The 21,766-nt window shown below is 34.5% G+C and overlaps 1 long non-coding RNA gene across 1 annotated transcript in view; it reads right to left on the reverse strand.

The window, feature by feature from the left end:
• Positions 1 to 17,825: 17,825 nt before the first annotated feature.
• LOC128558945 (uncharacterized) overlaps positions 17,826 to 21,766 on the reverse strand; it is a 35,076-nt gene continuing 31,135 nt past the window's right edge. Inside the window, exon 2 of the long non-coding RNA XR_008371974.1 lies at positions 17,826 to 18,313. This is a non-coding gene — a long non-coding RNA (uncharacterized LOC128558945). The remainder of the gene's footprint in view (positions 18,314 to 21,766) is intronic.

The following is a 21,766-nucleotide window of genomic DNA, read 5'->3' on the forward strand; positions in this document are numbered from 1 at the left end:
TGATGCTTGTTTCTAGATGTTGACATTTTTCTATGGCGTTGAGTACACCGGTGACAAATTCCTCTTTCAGGACGTTTACTTAAAGACAGTTTAACTCCGTAGATTCTATCTTTATTCTCATTTATATACATACATCATATAAAGCATTATAACACATTCACAAATATCACATGTATAATGTCTATATGTGCATTGCAAACATAGTATCTGTAAGCTAACTGGTCAAATCATAGCATTCGTTTGACATGTACTTTTGCAAATTGTCTCTGCTGTGTAAGTAACAGAATTACTCGTGTATAAGATGAGTATTTCAGATTACAATTTTTAATGGTATATCAGATCTAAATTTCATATTCAGAAAACAATTACCTCATATAGTTTATGTAAACATACAATTAACACGTTCATGTGTGTCAACAGTGTTATGCATTAAGCTTAAAATAGTATAAAGTGTGTACATGTACTACCACTAAAACCTGGCTGTTTTTGCGACAACGAACTGTGACTTGACTGCATTACTTTAACTATGACTGTAGCTCTATACACAAACTAAATTTATATATTTAGTAAAGTTAAACAGATTTGATCAGAGTTTAAAAATTTATTATCGCATAGTGGGGCAATTTTCCTTTGATCTTTGCAGCATGTTATACATAGTAACACACATTATTACTACAAAACTGTGCTGATATCTTACAAAACTGTTGCGTTATATATCAACACGGAAATCTCTATGGAGTTTCATAAGAAAAAAAGTGTTCCGATATATATCGGCACAGTAAAACTGTTCCGATATATATCGGAACACTTTTTCTCTACTGAGGCCCTATCAAGGGAGTATAATTTTTTCCTTTCAAAGAAAAGATGATTTTAGCTCCAATTTACAGTTCACAGAGAAAGAATTGTCACAAACACCTACATTTATAAAGTAAAAGAATAGATAAACTAGAATATTTCAAAAACTTGATAGTTATTGCCAAATTCAGAAATACATGAAATATATGAAATTCTGAGATTTCTCAAATGTTTCTTTTTCTTTGATTTTTTTTACAAACAAAACAACAAGTTTTACAATATGTCTGGCCAATGAAATGCAATGCAGAAATTTGTTGGGTACTTTTATCTGGGGAACACATTTTCTAAAACAGAAGTTTTAGTGTTTCAGTCAGCAAGGTGCAGAAAGGGAATCAAAATAGTAAAAATAATAATAAACAAATTTAAATGAAAATGATATATAAATTTTAATGATAAACTATGCGATAAAACAGTTATAATATGTAGTGCTCGTGTGTTACCAGGATATATCAGAGCTAGGGGTACATCTCGTTATTTTTCTCTTCACATATCTGTCTCGGCCTACCGGCCTCGACGATATGTGCAGAGAAAAATACCCTCGATGTACCCCTAGCTCTGATATATCCTGGTAACACACTCTCACACATACTATAACTATTACATAAAAAGAAAAATAGTTAAGTGAAATGTGACCCTTGAACATATTTAACGTAATGTATTTTAACAACATTTTGAACGATTATTTTACGAAATATGTCGTGGGAACGCATCATCAGTATTGTTCCTCTACAATGATGTACAAGTAAAGTAATTCACCATTGACCTATACCTGTGTCTTAAACTCCGACAAAAATTACAAATATGGCATAAGGATCTCAAACATAACAAGAGGGCCAAGATGGCCCTAGGTCGCTCACCTAAGAAACACACCATAACAGTGTAAAACATGTTTGACCTAGTGATTTCATGGAAACAAATATTCTGACCAGTTTTCATTAAGACAGGATCAAAAAAAGGTCTCTTGCGATAAAACAAGCATTTTCTTAGATATGACCTAGTTTTTGACCCTAGATGACCCATGTTCAAACCCGACCTAGATTTTATCAAGGCAATCATTCTGACCAAAATTCATGAAGATCAAGTGAAAAATACAGCCTCTATCACATACACAAGTTTTTTCTTTGAATTGACCATGTGACCTAGTTTTTGACCTCAGATGACCCATATTCAAATTCTACCTAGATTTCATTAAGGCAATCATCCCGACCAAATTTCATAAAAATCAATTGAAAAAAAACAGTCTATCGCATACACAAGATTTCTCTTTAATTTGACCTAGTGACAAAGTTTTTGACCTCAGATAACCCATATTCAAACTCGACCTAGATTTCATCAAGGCAATCACTTTGACCAAATTTCATGCAGATCAACTGAAAAATACATCCTCTATTGCATACACAATGTTTTTCTTCGATTTGACCTAGTGACCTAGTTTTTGACCCAGATGACCCATTTTCGAAGTCGGCCTAGATTTTATCAAGATAATCACTCTGGCTAAATTTCATGAAGATCAGTTGAAAAATACAGCCTCTATTGCATACACAGGGTTTTTCTTTGATTTGACCTAGTTTTTGACCCGAGATGACCCATTTTCGAACTAGGCCTGGACTTCATCAAGGCAATCATTCTGACCAATATTCAGGAAGATCAATTGAAAAATACAGCCTCTATCGCATACACAAGGTTTTTCCTTGATTTGACCTAGTGACCTAGTTTTTGATTCAAGATGACCCATTTTCGAACTCGGCCTAGATTTCATCAAGGTTATCATTCTGACCAATATTCATGAAGAATAATTGAAAAAGGTTTTTCTTTGATTTGACCTAGTGACCTAGTTTGTGACCCGAGATGACCCATTTTCGAACTCGGCCTAGATTTCATCAAGGTTATCATTCTGACCAATACTCATAAAGATTAATTGAAAAATACAGCCTCTATCGCATACACAAGGTTTTTTTTTTATTTGACCTAGTGACCTAGTTTTTGACCCTAGATGATCCAATTTCGAACTAGGCCTAGATTTCATCAAGGCAATCATTCTGACCAATATTCAGGAAGATCAATTGAAAAATACAGCCTCTATCGCATACACAAGGGTTTTCTTTGATTTGACCTAGTGACCTAGTTTTTGATTCGAGATGACCCATTTTCGAACTCGGCCTAGATTTTATCAGGTTTATCATTCTGACCAATATTCATGATGAATAATTGAAAAATACAGCCTCAAGGCAATCATTCTGACCAATATTCAGGAAGATCAATTGAAAAATACAGCCTCTATCGCATACACAAGGGTTTTCTTTGATTTGACCTAGTGACCTAGTTTTTGACCCGAGATGACTCATTTTCGAACTCGGCCTAGATTTTATCAAGGTTATCATTCTGACCAATACCCATAAAGATTAATTGAAAAAAAAAACCGCCTCTATCACATATACAAGGCTTTTCTTTGATTTGACCTAGTGACCTAGTTTTTGACCTGAGACGACCCATTTTCGAACTCGGCTTAGATTATATCAAGGCAATTATTCTGACCAAAATTCATGAAGATCAATTGAAAAATACAGCCTCTATCGCATACACAAGGTTTTTCTTTGATTTGACCTAGTAACCTAGTTTTTAACCCGAGATGACCCATTTTCAAACTCGGCCTAGATTTCATCAAAGTTATCATTCTGACCAATATTCATGAAGATCAATTGAAAAATACCGCCTCTATCGCATACACAAGGTTTATCTTTGATTTGACCTAGTGACCTAGTTTTTGACTCGAGATGATCCATTTTCAAACTCGGCCTAGATTTTATCAAGGTTATCATTCTGACCAAGATTCATGAAGATCAATTGAAAAATACCGCCTCTATCGCATACACAAGGTTTATCTTTGATTTGACCTAGTGACCTAGTTTTTGACCCCAGATGACCTATTTTCGAACTCGGCCTAGATTTCATCAAGGTAATTATTCTGACCAAAATTCATGAAGATAAGTTGAAAAATACAGCCTCTATCGCATACACAAGCTAAATGTTGACGGACGACAGACAGACGACAGACGGACGACAGACAGACGACGGACGCCGGACATCGAGCGATCAGAAAAACTCACCTGAGCATTGCTCAGGTGAGCTAAAAATAGAAGTAAAATGGTATGTGATATAGTATGACTTGGCCGGATTTGAGTTGGCCAGATGTGAGCTATAGAGGACGTGATCTGTTGTCCTCCATGGCTCACACCTAGCCAAATCATACTAAAACATAAAAATACCTTGGTTGGTATTAGTTTGTTTTATATATTGCAAATACGAGGAGCATTTCAAAAATAGTGTAACTGATTATCGTGCCGCCTTGCTTTGCATAAATTCACATAAAAAGCGTACCGGTATAACGAGAAATCCATTCTCTACACATAAATGCCAAATTTACATGTTTACATGCTGTATTATTGCTAATACTTTGACAAAAGCAACAGATAGTCATTGACCCTATTGTAAAAATGGTCGGCAAGAGAAGTGTAAAGGCAGCTGAGATTTTTGTGGAATTGTGCGATGTTCATGGGTAGAAAGAAGTGTCGATTGTAACAGTCACGCGGTGGGTTAAGAAGTTCGAAAGCGGCTTTGACTGCATTAATGATGCATCAAAATCTGGACGTCCTTGTAGTGCCACTTCTAACAATATGTTCGAAAACGTATGCGATGAGGTTAAGTCTGACGCATAGTAAAACTTAACTTGAAAATGAGGCGCTTTACAGTTAACGGATCCCTCATTTATTGTCGGACAAACATAAACGTGTCCGATTTAAAATAAATCTGCTTAAAATGTTTCCAAAATACCATAGAAAGCAGTTTTCTGACATTACTAGAGATGAGACATGGGTACACTTTTTGAGCCTACTAGGAATATTAACAACAAAATATGGGCTACCAAAAACTGCCGCCTGCCGCCCCTCCATTGCAAAGGACTGATGAGTGCTTAGAAAGCAATGTTTGTTATTTTCTTTGATATTCGTGATCCAATTATGCAACTAGTTGAGCAAAATATAAAATCTCTGACAGGATTTTTTTTTCAAAGAGAAAGTGCTGAAGAAACTTAAACAACAATGTTTTAAACGACGCCCACACACTGGGTTTAGGCACCTATCCCTGCTGCACGACAACGCTCATGCGCAAAAGTCTGCTGTTGTGACCTCGTTTTTGAATAAAGAAAGGTTTCGATTCTTCGACATGCCCCATATTCCCCAGACCTAGCCTCATGTGACTATTTTTGTTCCCTGAAAAAACATTTAGCTGGTAGACATTATAGGTCCCGATAGGCCCTGGGATCCGCTGTTTATCAGTGTACGCTGGGCATACCTAAAAATGAGTATGAAAATGTCTTTAAAATTAGTTTGCAACTTTGTGTACATAGCAAGGGTGATTGTTTTTAGGGTATGACGCGTAATTAAAAAAAAATCTATCAATTGCGCGCTTTTTATTACCCCTGTTGCATTACTTTTGAAATGCCCCTCGTATATCCCATGTAAATTTTTCATATGAATTTGGTTCAAACTTGGGATCCCATTGTTTTTATTTTAGGATCGCGTCATTATATACTAATTATACTAAGATATTATTTACCGACACTGCGCATAATGTTTAGTAATGTTTACGTAATCTGTTTATACAACTGCGCATAATATTTGCCGTGTGTAATTTGTAATTGCAGAAGTAGTTTCATATCTCGTTGTCACGACATACTAACCCAGTTTAATGTTAGGACACAAGTAAATACACATAACATTGTTTCGCACCGTGTCAGCATGTGTGTTTTATAAATTCATCAAATATTTATGAATTTTAACCACCTGTGTAGACAAAGCTAGTATATTACTTGAAATTTGATATAGATATTCTCATTTCTGTAAAAGTCTAAATGATAATTAGATTCAGTTTCTGATAGGTCATATTTTTCATTGTCTTGATATGAAATATTGTCAGGTAACACTTTTGAAAGGCGTTTGTTACGATTTTAGCTATGAAAGGATTTTGTTCAAAGTATTAATATCTAGTTAAAGGTGGTAAAGCAGATTATTTTGTTCTAAATATTAACATTTGATTATTTACACTGTATGGGTTGTAGTTAAAGGTTGTTAATCAGATTTTGGACACATAACGGTGTTTATTTTGCTGTTTCTTTAGCTCACCTGAGCAAAAAGTGCTTGGGGGTTAAGATATTGTGATCACTCAACGTCCGGCGTCCATCCGTCATCCGTCCGTCCGTCCACACTTTCCTTTCAACAACATCTCCTTTTAACGACCCGGCAAATTTTGATGTAACTTAAGAGGGGTGTTCCTTGGGTAGTCTTCATAAAAAATTGTTCAAAAAATTGAATTCCATACGAACTCTGGTTGCCATGGTTCATGGTTGCCGAAAGGAAAAAAACTTTAAACATATTCTTGTCCAAATCCACAGGTCCTAGGGCTTGCTTTTGGTATGCAGCATCAGCTAAAGTTATCTTGAATATTCTTGCACACTGGACTGGCGTTTCTGGTGATTTCACCCATACCGGCTAAACACATCTGGCACCCCCATGCCAGATGACACTCGTGCTGTAAATGGCAACTAGCGATTCATGCATTGATTATGTATTGTTAATGTAAAATACGAAAACATCAGGTACCTTGGTAGTTTCTCTCCGTTCCTTATAGTATTACTCGATTAAAAAAATACATTATTTTACGGTAAGAACATACCGTTAGGTTACAAACGATAAAACTAAATTGGAACTTTGTTATTGTGTGTCACTGAAACGTCATGGCGTCACATCTGCCCACGGACGTTAATTTCCCGCGCTTTGTGTACAACGTCTACTATAGGAAAGAGTGCTAAAAAGAAAGTATTTCTATTTGCTTTTTTTCTTCTACTATTTGTAAAGTACGGTAAGAAAAGTAATATGTTAAAATAAAAGTTTATATGTATACGATATTCAAGAAAACATATCACACATGTGTTTACGAAACGGATAAAAATATCCGTCCCTCGGCCACCAGCGCATGAGCAAGCATCGGCACGCCTCGTTACCACCCAGTGCGCAGGTGGCCGAGGGATATATATTTCTATCCGATTTGTAAACACATGACAGGTATTATTAATCTTTACCATGACCTATTCACCTATTGTTTCTGAAGCTTTAGCAAAGAAATTTGTTCAAGCAACTAAACTCAGGTGAACAATATAGGCCAATCATGACCCTCTTGTTTGAATAAGAAACACCTGATCATTTATGCTTAGACATGAGTTGAAGTTTAAGCAGCTAATTAGTTTTGTTTTTTTTTGTGTGTGTGTTTTTTTTTTTCGAAATATAAACATCTGATCATTTATACTTAGACATAGGATGTAGTTAAAGGTGGTGAGTCAGAATTTGACCATGTAACGGTTTTATTCGAAATATTATCATCTGTTCATTTAAGCTTAGATACGAGTTGCAGAAGCATTATGCACACAAAACAACATCACAGTACACTTAATCTCGAGCAACATCCACAGCGGCACTGTATTTGCTTAAATGGGCAGTGTAAATGGCAGAGTAAATTATGTAATCAACAACAAGACAAATGGTAAAACAAATACGTAATGAACAATATAATGGGTAGATTAAGGTTGAAAATTGGTAGCAAACAATAGGTAGGCTTTGAAAAAAGATAACTGGAAAACTAAACACATTCATGGTTAACCAGATTCACACTTGCCCTAATGTGAACTTGATCCGCTTTGTTGCATATCTGTTTTATATGAACAATTTATTACTTTATTCCTTTAAAAAAGATGTTTGGAGACGTGTCTTTGCAGCTTTTTTTCAAACATTCATGTTAGTTTTCTTTAAATCTAAAAGGAACTTATCTTATTGTCTCCTCTCACGGAATATAGATCTTGAATGTAAATGTAATGTTATCATTTCAAGGTCAAATTGCGTTTAAACTTCCCGCTCAAGAAACTCTGAATTAAAGTTTTTAAAAATTTATGTATGGTGAAAGAAAATACTCCATTCATGTTTTCTGTTTATTCTAAGGAAGTTTTAAGTTTATATTGGAAGAAACAAATACATGGATTTAGATTTTGAACCAAGTTATCGGAAAATATACAAATAATTGGATAATACAATTCTACTATTTTTAGCAATTTTGGAATCCCAGATTTCGCCTTCTTTATAAACGCGGAACAAAACAAAACACGTGCATAGGACAGACTTACTTCCCGCCTAAGTAGTTTGATAGCTGAACATACAAATATAGAAATGGATTTAAATGCTGATGATATGATAATAAGTCTGAACAGTGACAATTCTGCTACAAGAGCTTTGCGGGCAAATATTTCAAAAAGTGAGGAAAGAGCAATCATAGATGCCGTTGAACAGAATAAAGGATATTTAGATATTCTGTCAGCCTTGCACAAATGTAAGACAAGAAATATAATTGTAGATACTAATATATATGTGCATTTACTTAATAAGATTTCGGACGAAGTCGTTTGCAATAAAGAGCAACTTTTGTTATTCATTTACGCCTTATTGGAGTTTGTACCATTTTCAGAGTTATCCGGCACTCTTCAGCTTCTTGACTTTCGATGCCTTGCTGAGAGAATTAGAGGGAACGCAGTTAGGGAAATGGGTCAAGCAAAGCTTACTAATAGCTCTAAATTGCAGCGATATTTTCACAGCCTTAAGAGTTTGTGTGATGATAACGGATTCAAGTGTAGAAAAAGTGACTTAGAGAAAAAGTTAGATGAACATATTTCGTCCATACGAAATTCTAACTGCGATAATACAAGTCGTATCCAAACAGCAGTTAACAGACTTGCTGTAGTCACATGGCTTCGTGTACAGCAATGTGAACGGAGTAATGATATAAGAGAGCTGATTGTTAATATGGAAAAGTATACGCCATGTGGGGTTGACAAGACCGTAATTCAGATTGTTAAAGAAAGTAAAAAAGCCGTTGCTTTTGAGCTTGAAGGAAATAGTGATATCGCAGATGAGCATTTACATAACGCAAGCTGCCTAGCTGATATCTATTCCGATCCACTCGCAAAGTCTCTTCTAATGCATGACAGAAGGTACGTACACCAGTTACGATTTATGAGACGTAAAACCGACGATGATCGCCGTCAAGTTCAATCGGAATGTTACCATGGACTTTGTTTCTTTTCGTCTTTTCAAACTGAATTTTGCACGTTCATGAAAAGGATAATGAGCCTTTACACGGTCCATGGTCTGTTGAAAATTGGACACAATTTTGAGGTGGACATATCAGAAGAAGTATCTCAAGAGGACATTGACCACTCTGTCGATATTCTAACATGTCTCGAACGTTGTTTCCAGTCAGGGCCTCTTCTTGAGCAGCGAAGGAAAATGATTTACTTTGTGCTGAAAGCTAGAGTGCATGAATTTCAATGCGATATTCATGTTGCTAAATCATGTTTGTCCTCTGCCTATAGCCTGATGAATGACGGGACGTTTTTCGAAATCGAAGGAAGAAACTTATCTGACTTCAGGAGCCGAATATTATGTTCATGAACTAATTTTGTTTCGAAATATCTGTACTGTCAATGGTTTGGTAGACTAAGTGATGATTAATTTTCAGTAAAATTCTACGTTTTACTTCATCCAAAGAGTAATGGAAATTATTTCACACCACTTGTGTAATTGTGAATTCATGATTTTATTAACATTTTGATGAGTTACCATTCAAGCAAATTTTTACGCCCATCGTTTGTCAATCGCTGAAAGTAAAGAAACTATAGTATTTACATTAATCATTTCATTGCTTCAATCATTTCTGAGTTCTGGTTGATATGTTCATACCTCGATTTATGCACTTGTATGACTTCATCTTGATACTTACCCTAAGCCCCTTTTACACAAGGGAAACAATCTGTTTATAGAGTGACACTGTTGAGTGAACACCGTTTATCAATCATAATCCTGTACATGTTATATAAGTACGATGGAAAAGTAAATTATCTGTGTCAACTGCTATACATAATAACACAGTCATGCATCTAACAGTCCTGGAATTGTTTTCTTTGATTTTCTCATTATTTCTAGGTATTTTCCAATACTTTGACGCATATATTGGTAACGGATATTTTTCTCTTTCCAGCAGTAGCTATCTCAACATATATTTTTCTTGTGAAATTCTGTGGGTTTTAACTGTGATAAAACATCATCTGGGTTTTTTTCGACAAATTCCACCACAAAATGTCACAAGTTGCAAAGTTGTCTCCGTTTTTTAGGATAATTTTTTCAGCTGAAATTACTCTTTTTTCAGGCAATGATTTATTAAATATTTTTCAGTCTGACTGTGCACTTTGATGCAGTAAGCTATATATATACACCTAAAACTAATAGTGCTTACTTGAAGTTTGTGTTCTTAGTTTCAATGCCTACTTGGTTACTAATGTTTCCACATCGACTAAATATTTGATCAATATAAGCCAAAACCATTATAGACACTTTTTGTAAATGAGCATCTATCTAAATTTGGCAGTAATGTTAGCTTCGAAACGAAGCTTAAATGGGAGCAGAAGGTTGTATAAATCTTCAACTGTTGAAAAGTAGCAAAACGCATCCTTGTATATAGATAACGCAGCCTCCCCAAAGGCACATACGAACAACACTCGCACACCACACACACACACACACACACACAAAATAAACACATAAAGACAAACAAACAAATACAGGAACACTGTGGGTCACCGCCTTGGAACGGTTAGGGGCAAAACCACCACTGGGGAGTTTAAACCGGTTTATGGTGCACCTAACCTCACTCTTACCCCACCATGTTCCAACGTCACAAGACAGTGTAAATAAAAGTTATCCCCGCCAGGTGAAACCCTAACATACGTGAAGGCAAGCATAATAGTTTCGCTTGGTATTTACTTTTTGTCCAGAAAAAAACAAACTATGTACAAAACAAGTTTCGACTCTCTCCTGCAAAACATTTTGTTTTTACAGTCTCCGAAGTAAGTAGAACTGAAAGTCATTTTTATTTATTTTTGAAATAGGGGTAACTTGGGGAAATTCTTTTGCCATATAAAAAGCTACATGTGCCTTCATTTTGACATTCACAGCATATTTGGATACAATTTATACCCTGTATGATAACTATTTGCCCTTTAGAGGTTTTTTTGGCGTGTTTTCCAGTCAATGGGGGTCACTTTTGTCAAAGAGTTAACGAACAAATTCACATATTATTCGGTTTTTCAAGCCTGAAAATTAGTTCTCGAAGGAGAGAGTTTCAAATAAGCGTTCAGCTTCCAACATCCTGTATGCCTTTTTCATATATGTACATGTTGTAAATGACTTGTGGTTAATAAAATATTGTTTAAACCAAAATTAGTTTCTTAACCAGAACTAAATATTATTTCAGTATCATAGACATATAGTACCTCATTACATTTGTACAAACAATTTTATATATAATAATTTCATTGTCACATGGTAATCATATTCTGTTTCACAGTAAAAAGTTTTATTGACGATCACACTTTTAACAAATATTACTATTATATGTCGTATTGAAGGTTATGCAGTACTAGATACACACCGATAAACTTTTTACAACAATCTTAAACATGCATTAACGATAACAATAGTCAGTTACGCTTAGCATATATCAAATAATAGTAACTATAATACCAGTTTGTGCGACAATAACGTTTTACAAAATGTATATTATGGAAAATATATCTAGAACAAACATTAGATATAGCCTATAAATAGATTTATCTACGTATTACCGGTTTATTTGTGCTTTATTCTGAATATATTGACTCATTTAAGGTAGCTTAACAACAGCGATTAATGTAGTCAAAATATCGATCATCGTGATATAAGTCTCAAAGTTGTAAGAATTTTCGATGGATTAATATATATGAAGAAATACATGGTTTTATATACTTCGATTCATTGGCAGTTCGTCATAATTATTTGTTGTTTCTTCTCTTATTTTGTACTTTTCAGACGTTTAAGATTTAAAAGTAAAGGTAAATAGAACCTATCAATCAAGAAATAACGTTGAATAGTTAAGGAACAAAAAGTAAGGTTGAATTAGTTCAGAATGAAAAAATAATGATAAAGATGTTGAGAAAAAATGTTTAGGTGTTAAAAAGATACTTGGTGATATTTACGTACCAAAGTACTACTATTTTTCTTTGTTTTTTTTTTCTGGGGGTTGGGGTTAAGGGGCGTACCTTCACAGCGTCGTAGGTGTAGGTGGCGACGTTCCAACAAACAACTAAGATGCCACTCCGAGCATTATTTCATCACGGGCGTGTACTTTGATAGAACACCGACCTTCCATTAGCCAGCTGGATGGCTTCTTTGCATGAAAAATTGAAGGCCCTGAACAAGGATCGAACCCACATCAGACAGGGGCAAGTAATTTGAAGTCAGAGACTTTAACCACATAGCTACGAAGGCCACACTAATAATTTTGAGTCCGTTTGTAACGTTTTCAGTTCTTACACGTGTTATATTAGATGTCCTTGTTATATTACGTTATTATTTGATGAGTTTCAAGTAGAACTTTTTTATTATAAAAAAAACAGCATTATTAAGTGTTTGCATTAATATTCATTTTACCTTTTCCATTTATTTTCTGTATGGAAATTTCTTTTGTTTGTGATGTTGTACACTTGTTAAAAGTTTGTCAGTAGCTTGTACCATATTCGATGATGATAATAAACCTATCTAAACTTGTAGAATTACTTTTCTGAATATTCTTGTGACATAAAAAGCTCAATGTACCTTTAAACACCTTTCCTTCATTTTGTTGTACATGCAATGTCACAATATTAGATAATATATTATCTCATTTTTTTCTTATCAACATGACAAATCATTTAGCTAAGGATTGATTGATAAATCAAGCATTCTGAATGATAATATCTGCAGTTTATTTATAACAGCACATCCAAATCGAATGAATGGGTTGATAACGATATGTTCGTTTGAAATATTATTCTTTGTTATCCGTGCAAGTCATATCAAATCCGTCTATAAATGGAAAGCTTAAGCCCGTCCTATCTCTTTCAAACAGATTAGAGAAGAATGTGTAGATTCATAAGAAACATGCAAATATGTCAATACTTGGAATGAGGAAATGATAATAAATAGGTTTATGTTTTGCAAAAGAAGGAAGTAAATTGCATCATTGTTTGGTAAACTAACACATATTGAGTTTCGATGTAATTGAATATTTATTACAGGTTTACTTTAGTTATATTTGTGTAAAATTCGATAAGTTCGACTGCTTAAGGTACCAATAGAATTTTTAAAAAAATAACTTTTCAAGTTCACTTAGTCGCTACGGTGACGTTATTTTTAACAAAAAATCAAATTATTTTGGTACTATAATCATTGTCATTTGCATAAGGTGACTTTAAATCTCCAAACGTTCGAAAAAAGTACATGGTGCGAACAAAAAGAACGTTGTTTTTTTCCTAAACTGATCCACCGCTGTCATAAAGCCCGCCCGCTTAGCTCAATAGGGATAACGCACATCTACGGACTGCGGGTCATGAGCTCGATCTCCGGGCTAGGTGCATGTTGTTCGTGACGATTTGATAAAATACATTGTGTCTGAAATCATGCGTCCTCCACGGGAAGTTTGCAGTTACTAGCAGAGAACAGGAGTGTACTGGTACAGAATCCATGAACTCTTGTTAGGTTAACCCAAATTAACCAAACAACTGCTGTCATAAAGGACTGCAAGTGTTCCAATGCGGCTGTCCTATTTTCAATATGTTTTTATATTATTATTTTTTATAGATCCCGAAGGACCAGAAAATATAACAACACTGAGATGAAGTCGGGGCGACTTTTTACGGTCGCCACACAGCATTTAACACCCGCTGTTGTGAAGTAAATAAAATCTGAACCATTTATAGTACGTCTTTACTGTCGCCTCTCTTTGGCTACCTAAATCCACAAGTCCCTTTGGTCCATAGGCAAAACACCATATTCTAGCCAAATGATCTGGAAAGAATGCCGGCATATCTTAGTTCAATACTGTTAAAAACTTTTCTGTACGTAATTTGTTTTGTTTTTGTGGACTTAACGTCACACAGACACAATTATTGGCCACAATTATTGGCATTTTTACAGCTTTCGGGGGAGGGTGTAGATCCCATGTGCCACAGTAGACAGTAGTTCAGTTATGGATGGGTAGTACATTATACAAATACAAAAGCATTCAACCGAAGTACATTTAATCTAACACTTTTTAAAAGATCAACAAGAGGCTAAAATATTGAAAAAGTGATTGGTCTTTGCTAATCTGTTCATTGAAAACCGTTTTGAAAAGTACAAAAACTGGGCCTGGAAATCGGTACTAACGCACGCTAGTTAAATTGGTAAGTAAAGTTAATATAGAAACTATGTACCCTCTCATCAGATCAAGAACCTGATTAGCAAATGCTTAAAACACTATGTGAACTAAAACATCCGTACAAACCGTACATTTTTTACAAGGTATGAATTATTCACAAGTTAAAGTTGCCTCTGCTGCAAACAGTATTCCAAACCTTCTCAAAGGTAAACTACTAACAATTTTATTTCCACGTGCGGTATATAGAGGTCAGAGAAACATTTGCACCTATAAAACAATGGTATATTTGGTTTTTACTATCTTTTCTAAAGTATATAGAAGTGTTTTTGAAAAAAAAATTACAATTATTGAAATAAAACATTGCACCTCAACATTGAACACAAAATCTCAAATATCTCCGGAGACGAAATATTTTGTCGTACACATTTGCCATTAAATCCTAGGATCCTTGACCAATCTTACATTTTTTCTGATACGTTCATTAACAAAACGGACATAAACTAACAATAGAAAAAGAAATAATACCATTGATTTGGTTTACACTCTTCGTAAATAGCCGTCTATTATTCATCTGTAAACATAACTTGTAAATTGCTAGTCGTAAATAGCATCCATTTCCACAGAGAAAGAATGACAATAGAAAACATTAAATCACGACTGAGAAAATAATGTAAACGATCCGCCTTCAAAATGTTTCATATAGTCAGCATATTTTTAGTCATATACAGGTATGTGACATATCCATTATATTCGATAACAATATCACTTTCTACGCCAAAAGACGTTTAGAACACAAGCAGGAAAATGAACGACGAGGTCCCCTTTTCCATTTGATAAAGTATGCTATAAAGATCACTTCGAGCATTTTGTTTTATCAAGTTAAAAAAGGTACGGAAAGGGTAGTTAATGAAAATACACAACAATTAAGATATTACATTAACTGTCAGAAGTTATGCATTGTATACGGCAAATAATTCTATCAAACGTGTAATAACGATGGAGCTTTAAACAAACTGTAAAGCAAAACTGCCTTAGTCTTCTGTAATTATTTCACCATATTGATTAGGTTTTTTCATTAACATTTTCGTCATCAAACCTGTTTGAAGTATTGTATGTTTTACTATTGAAACTCTCATTGGTCATGTTTTGAACATAATTATAACTTCACACAGTTTCCTTGAAGTTCATTTATTTGAAATAAATTGTTTTATATTATGAAAAGATAGCATTCTGTAATTTTCAAGACCACAGATCCTAAGCCCCTGTTGACGTTAACGTCAAAGCCGGCTAAACTGCCGTTGCGTTGTCTTGTTTCGTAAAGTACATCACATGATGACACATATATCTAGAAACCAAGCTTGCTTGTCATAATCGGAAGCCTCTCGGGCTGCCTGCAGGTATGTCGAGGCCCTGGCCAAGGTGTGCCAGTATCTTAAATATAATGTATCGTTCCGATAGAAGTGACGTAAACACTTAAGTAAACTAACAAAAGCAGCATGTACGCCAGTTCAAATTACATACCATTCCATCATTATTTACCCTCACCAGTTTTCAGTGGTATTTAAATAATAAATTGGACTTAGCATATTACCCTTTTCTAGTTGTGGAACGAGTCCCAAATGAGTTTTATTGTAGACAATTGCCGGTTTGCAAATTAGAACAGATTATTTTCCCAGACGACATTCAAATAAGTTTATAAGCGGTTCAGCGATAAATAGCTTTTGTTTTCATTGTATGCGAAATGTCTGCATTCAAGTCAAATATATTTTCCGCGTGCAGAATAACAGCGTGCCGCGAAATGGTCTATAAATTTTTTAGAAAAAACTATTTTATTCCTTTTATTAAGTCAGGAATTGAAATATAACAATGAAATAAATTTAGATCTGGTAGTTTTATAGTGAATTTTTTTTACTTGTAAGGAACTACAAAACAGGCAAAGGAAAAAATATATATTTACATTTTAAATTTAGATATATATTTCACACAAGAAACTAATGCGTCTGCGGCTCACTTGGTGAAATAAATTTCAATCATGCACATAAACAAATATATATCCTATATTTATCAAAGATAGTTTTTTTAATATGTAAATGGCATAAAAGGAATTCAATGGAAAATGATTGATTGTTTGTTTGTTTTGGGTTTAACGCCGTTTTTCAACAGTATTTCAGTCATGTAACGGCGGGCAGTTAACCTGACCAGTGTTCCTGGATTCTGTACCAGTACAAACCGCAAGTAACTGCCAGCTTCCCCACATGAATCAGAGGTGGAGGACTAATGATTTCAAACACAATGTCGTTTATCAAATAGTCACGAAGAACATACGCCCCGCCTGAGGATCGAACTCACGACCCCTCGATCCGTAGACCAACGCTCTACCTACGCTCTACCTACTGAGCTAAGCGGGCGGGCAATGGAAAATGAAGTTAATGGAAAATGAAGTTATATTGTACAAGTGTCGGTAATTTCTTATTAAACTGAGGCAATCAATTGTCTTAAGGAACGTTTATGAAAAGTTGTGCCAGAAACATCAATATATTATGTTTTGTTTTAAAAAAAACCAACGATTTAATGAAAAATTTAGATATCATAATACAGGCTTATTTGTTTCGTTAACCTATTCTATCAATATTTTTGGTTCTTTTACGTAGACTATACAATTATGCTAATTTATTTTCATCGTATGTAGTTTTATTAAAATGGAAAAGACTTGTTATAGTGTAAAAGATGTTTATGATTCTTTATTTGTCAGAAAGGAATTATTTTTCCTTTCCTTTGACAGTTCTATTTTTGGTTTGATATACTTGTGGAAATGAATCAATTACTTGAATCATTTGTAATTGAAAGGCTTACATACATCTCATTCAAATTTGGTGTAAAGATCACCAGAACGCGATTCATCGCGCGGGGAGCACGTGACGCTAATTTGGCGTCTGATTTCCCGCGGGAATATTCTGTCGTCTGCGGAATGCTTCGCAATCGTGAGAGATTTTCTACAAACTGTGACATGAACGCTTCTTTGAGCAAGAACAGTTGTCAGGAAATTCACTTCCAATATACCGCTGACTTTTTTTTTTTAATTTTGCGCTCTGAAATTTGATAATGTGCTTTAAGCAGAGATCCCCGCGTCACTTGTAAACAAGTTGATAATTCTATTTGTTGTAATTTCCCACATTAATGGTCTTATTTATGTCCAGGATGCTTTTTTGATAACGGCAAAAACGCATGAATATGTGGTGATTCACATAGGACATATAATATTTTACATAGGGGAGGTTGAAACTAGTAAACGCTACTGAATGCAATACTTTATATGTCTGTTATAACAAAGTCATATGTAATTCTGTTACTGAAAGTTAACGTTCGAAATGTACTAGTAACAAAAGAGAATAAAAAAATATATGTAAATGAAAGAAATATATATTCAACAACTTTAAAAGAGAACGGCATTTTTATATGACGTACGACTGCAGATGGGCGTACATGACTTATTTTGGCATATAGTGCCCCTGTATCATCAATGTATGCCATAATATATATGTTTATTACTGAAGATAGCTTGGCACAGAAATAATAATACTAAAAAGAACAACCCAAGACAGTTATATGAATACATTACTTTTACTATTAACAATTTTACTAAAGCAAGCAATTAATATCTAATTTCGTTTAAATTAATGGTTGGCAGAAATTGGTCACAGCTTCACATAAATGTCAATATACAAATACATATGATATAAAGTATATGTTTAAAATGCAGATGTGGAGGCCCTGTGAACAGAGGCCTAATACAGTATACTTGAAACAAACAAACTTCTTATTACACAACGTTAAGATATACTGGTGGAGGCTGACCTAACCGCCGAACCTGGGATCAGAATTCAACGGAGATCAGGTATACAAAATCAGACATACAGAATCAGTAACTACGTTGATCGTTTATATATGACACATATACATTTCACAGTTCTGGAAAACAAACACTGTCATGTTCATACATCAACATGTGAAAACTGCCAATATTCTATGTGAAGCTGTAATGACTGAAGGCAAGGAAGGTGTAGGCTGAACTGGAACACATAAGATGTACCTGAAATTATAAAGAAAAAGGAGAACACAAGCAAAATAAGGGGAGTGGAGGGTGGGATATTAAACACCAGCAAGTATAAACAATCGAGGATTCCTTCGATTAGAAGCAAAATCAACCCTGGCATCTGTTTGCAAACGACCTTCTTCTTCCATGTGCAGAACTGAAAGGACCCAAAAGGAGATTAAATCGCAACAAGTATATTAATATACCAACAAGATATAAGCCAAAACGGACCCTTACAACAGGATAAGAGCTCCTTCAATAACAGGTTTTGAATGGTAATCATTAAAAACACAGTAATGAAGATAGCTTAGCACAGAAATAATAATACTAAAAAGAACAACCCAAGACAGTTATATGAATACATTACTTTTACTATTAACAATTTTACTAAAGCAAGCAATTAATATCTAATTTCGTTTAAATTAATGGTTGGCAGAAATTGGTCACAGCTTCACATGAATGTCAATATACAAATACATATGATATAAAGTATATGTTTAAAATGCAGATGTGGAGGCCCTGTGAACAGAGGTCTAATACAGTATACTTGAAACAAACAAACTTCTTATTACACAACATTAAGATATACTGGTGGAGGCTGACCTAACCGCCACATGTCGAGAAATTGGAACAACGTGGAAAATTCTTGACAACCGCCACTAGTATAACGAAGCAATCCCTGCCTGAGAAGCTATGCCTTAATAATTTACTGCTAGGAAGGACTGAAGCTTGTGTTGCAGAGTGAATAAAAACAAAATATTTCCAAATTATGACAAGTGCACCCCATCCCTGTTGAAGAGACCCGTCACGGATTCGACGATTTCTGGGTAACGAAAGTAACCACCAATGTATTATAAAAACAAATGAGCAGCGAAATTATTAACGCGTTTTCTAGCTCTCTCTAATGAAAAATAAGTTAATTACACAGTGAATAACAATGATACCTTGATTGTCTTCAAAAGGAAACAAGTGTAGGATTAATGGTTTAACTCGCCACCATTTCATACCACCCTGACTCAGACACAGTATGGTCGCATTATGACGCTGCATTACAAGTTGAGAACCCTCAGCTGATTCCTTGTCATAAAGAAATACCGACTTTATATTAAATGAACATCCAACTATCCAAATATGGGTAGGACGCACTGAAAAGCTGAAAACATTTGTCAACAAAAAAGGGCAAACAGATGGCAGGTACAAATGAAACTGCCTATAGGCTTAAGATCTGAGTGACAACTGCTGACGTGAGAGGATTCTAATGTAAGATTTAAATGCATTTGAATCCGGGGCGCAACGCCCCATTCTTGTAATATCGTCAGCAGTCATGCTGCTGTTGCAGCACCTACTCTGAATGAATGTGGTTTATATCGAATGGCAGTCAGAGATTTCTTTAGAACACACTAAACTGACAGCGTATGACGGGTAGACCGTTTACATAAACAAATAAATAGTTTGAAGCACTAGATGGTCGAACAACCATATATCGCTCTATTGAATCCAGGGGTCAAGTAGAACAATGTGCCTGTTGTAAATGAATAACTACTCCTTCGCCTTTTTCTGATCGTTTTTTGATGAATGAAGAATTATGCGAAGTACACCAATACTTTCAATACTAACATCTCCCTCACATAATGCGTGACCTTTAGCACTTTGCGATGAAATTGTAAAAGTCAATAGAATGGTTTTGAGGGAAAGAAAGTAAACTTCAAAGTGAACGTCCAAGTTAAAACCGACACCACAAGTCAGTTAACTCGAATGATCGACGAAACTGGAGAATTACTGGCCACAAAGATTGTAATTCACTGTACATTCCTCCAAAGATGTAATTTATCTATAACTTAAAGATAAAATTATCACAAAAACATGTCTTGTTCAATAATTGTATTTCGCGACGAAACAGAAATAGTACTATCACAAATCAAAGAGAAACAGATTAACAAAATATCTGTTATTCAACGCGGACTAATTGTTGATACACCAGGAGGGATATAGACTCTTGACTATTTGCTTGGTAAGCGACTCACATGGCATTGAATCCTTTGAATTTATGATATAATATTGTTTTACGATGATCTGATCTCAGTTTTTCTACCAAATAAGCATGCATATTTAGATTTTAATTGAGATTGCTGACTGCAACTCAGTATGTATTTGGAGTCGTTCTAAACTGACAAAGCCGATATGCCTATATTTACAAAGATAATGCCGAAAAACGCGGATTATAAATATTTTCATGTACAATACTGGATATATTTCAAATGAGAAGGTCAGTATGTGCAAATATATTGCCATATTGTACAAAACAATCTATTAACTTAATTTGTAATCATCAATATAATACAAAAAAAGTAAAGAGGCAGATTTTACGCTAACATGTTGTCGGTTGTTCATAGTTTAGTATGAGGTTTCAGTATTGTACATAATGTAATTATAATACAAGTAGTTGTTCAGCCATAACACCAATATGTCCGTTCTATTTTATGTGCCAGATTGTGAAGGGCAGAGAGCACAGAATAATTATCGCAAAATCAACTGCTAACTGCTTTAGTGATTTCTTTGTGGGCTGTATTTATCCTATACTCTTTCTGATAAGTTGAACCATCCAGAGTACAAAATCCCTTTGTCATGTCTCATTAAGTGTAATAAATTCAAATAAGTGATCTAATCATATTATTGCATCATTTAGATAGCTTTGATAAAAACTATACACAATCGTTATTTAAAGTTGATCACAGAGGTCAAGCTCTTTGGGATTTAAATTTCTTTAGAAACAAATCACTGTCAAAAAGGATTGTTGGAATTAGTACATGTGCTAACAAACATGTTCCACACATAATTGCCTTTAAGGAGTCTAGATCAAACATTGATGCGAAAAAAGGTATAATATATATTGATAAAACATAATAATCATTTTGCAAGATGATTAAATTATCAGTATATATTTTATCTATCGGCGAAACATCATTTTAAAATCAATCAGATTTCTGTTTCAGTTATGGCATTAATACAGACCGCAGAACAATTGAAAATTGGATACAAGAACTGTATGAAAACTGATTTGTCCAAGTGAAAAGGTGGGTAACTACTTGCTGAGAATACGTTAGTACTGGTAAAGAATCAAAGAACACTGGTTAGTCAACTCTGAAATCCTATTGAAAAATTGCTAAATATAATACTAGTACTACATATTTCAAAGACGTCTAAATTTTCTGAAACGTGTTTCATCTAAGTAATAAACATAAATGGCACTTATCATGGCTTCATACCAGTTATAATCCTTTACTTATGTTGTTCTATTTCATAGTTCTAGCTCATATTTTAAGGTTTAGGAGTATCGTCGAAACACAGAAATATTTGATAAAAAAAGAACAACATCATTTCAAAAATCTACCGGACCATTACTGTCCCGTTCGATGGATACTTAAAATATTCTGAAATGTTGTCTCCCTT

This window comes from Mercenaria mercenaria, chromosome 8, assembly GCF_021730395.1.
Source record: "Mercenaria mercenaria strain notata chromosome 8, MADL_Memer_1, whole genome shotgun sequence".
Taxonomy (NCBI): Eukaryota; Metazoa; Mollusca; class Bivalvia; order Venerida; family Veneridae; genus Mercenaria; species Mercenaria mercenaria.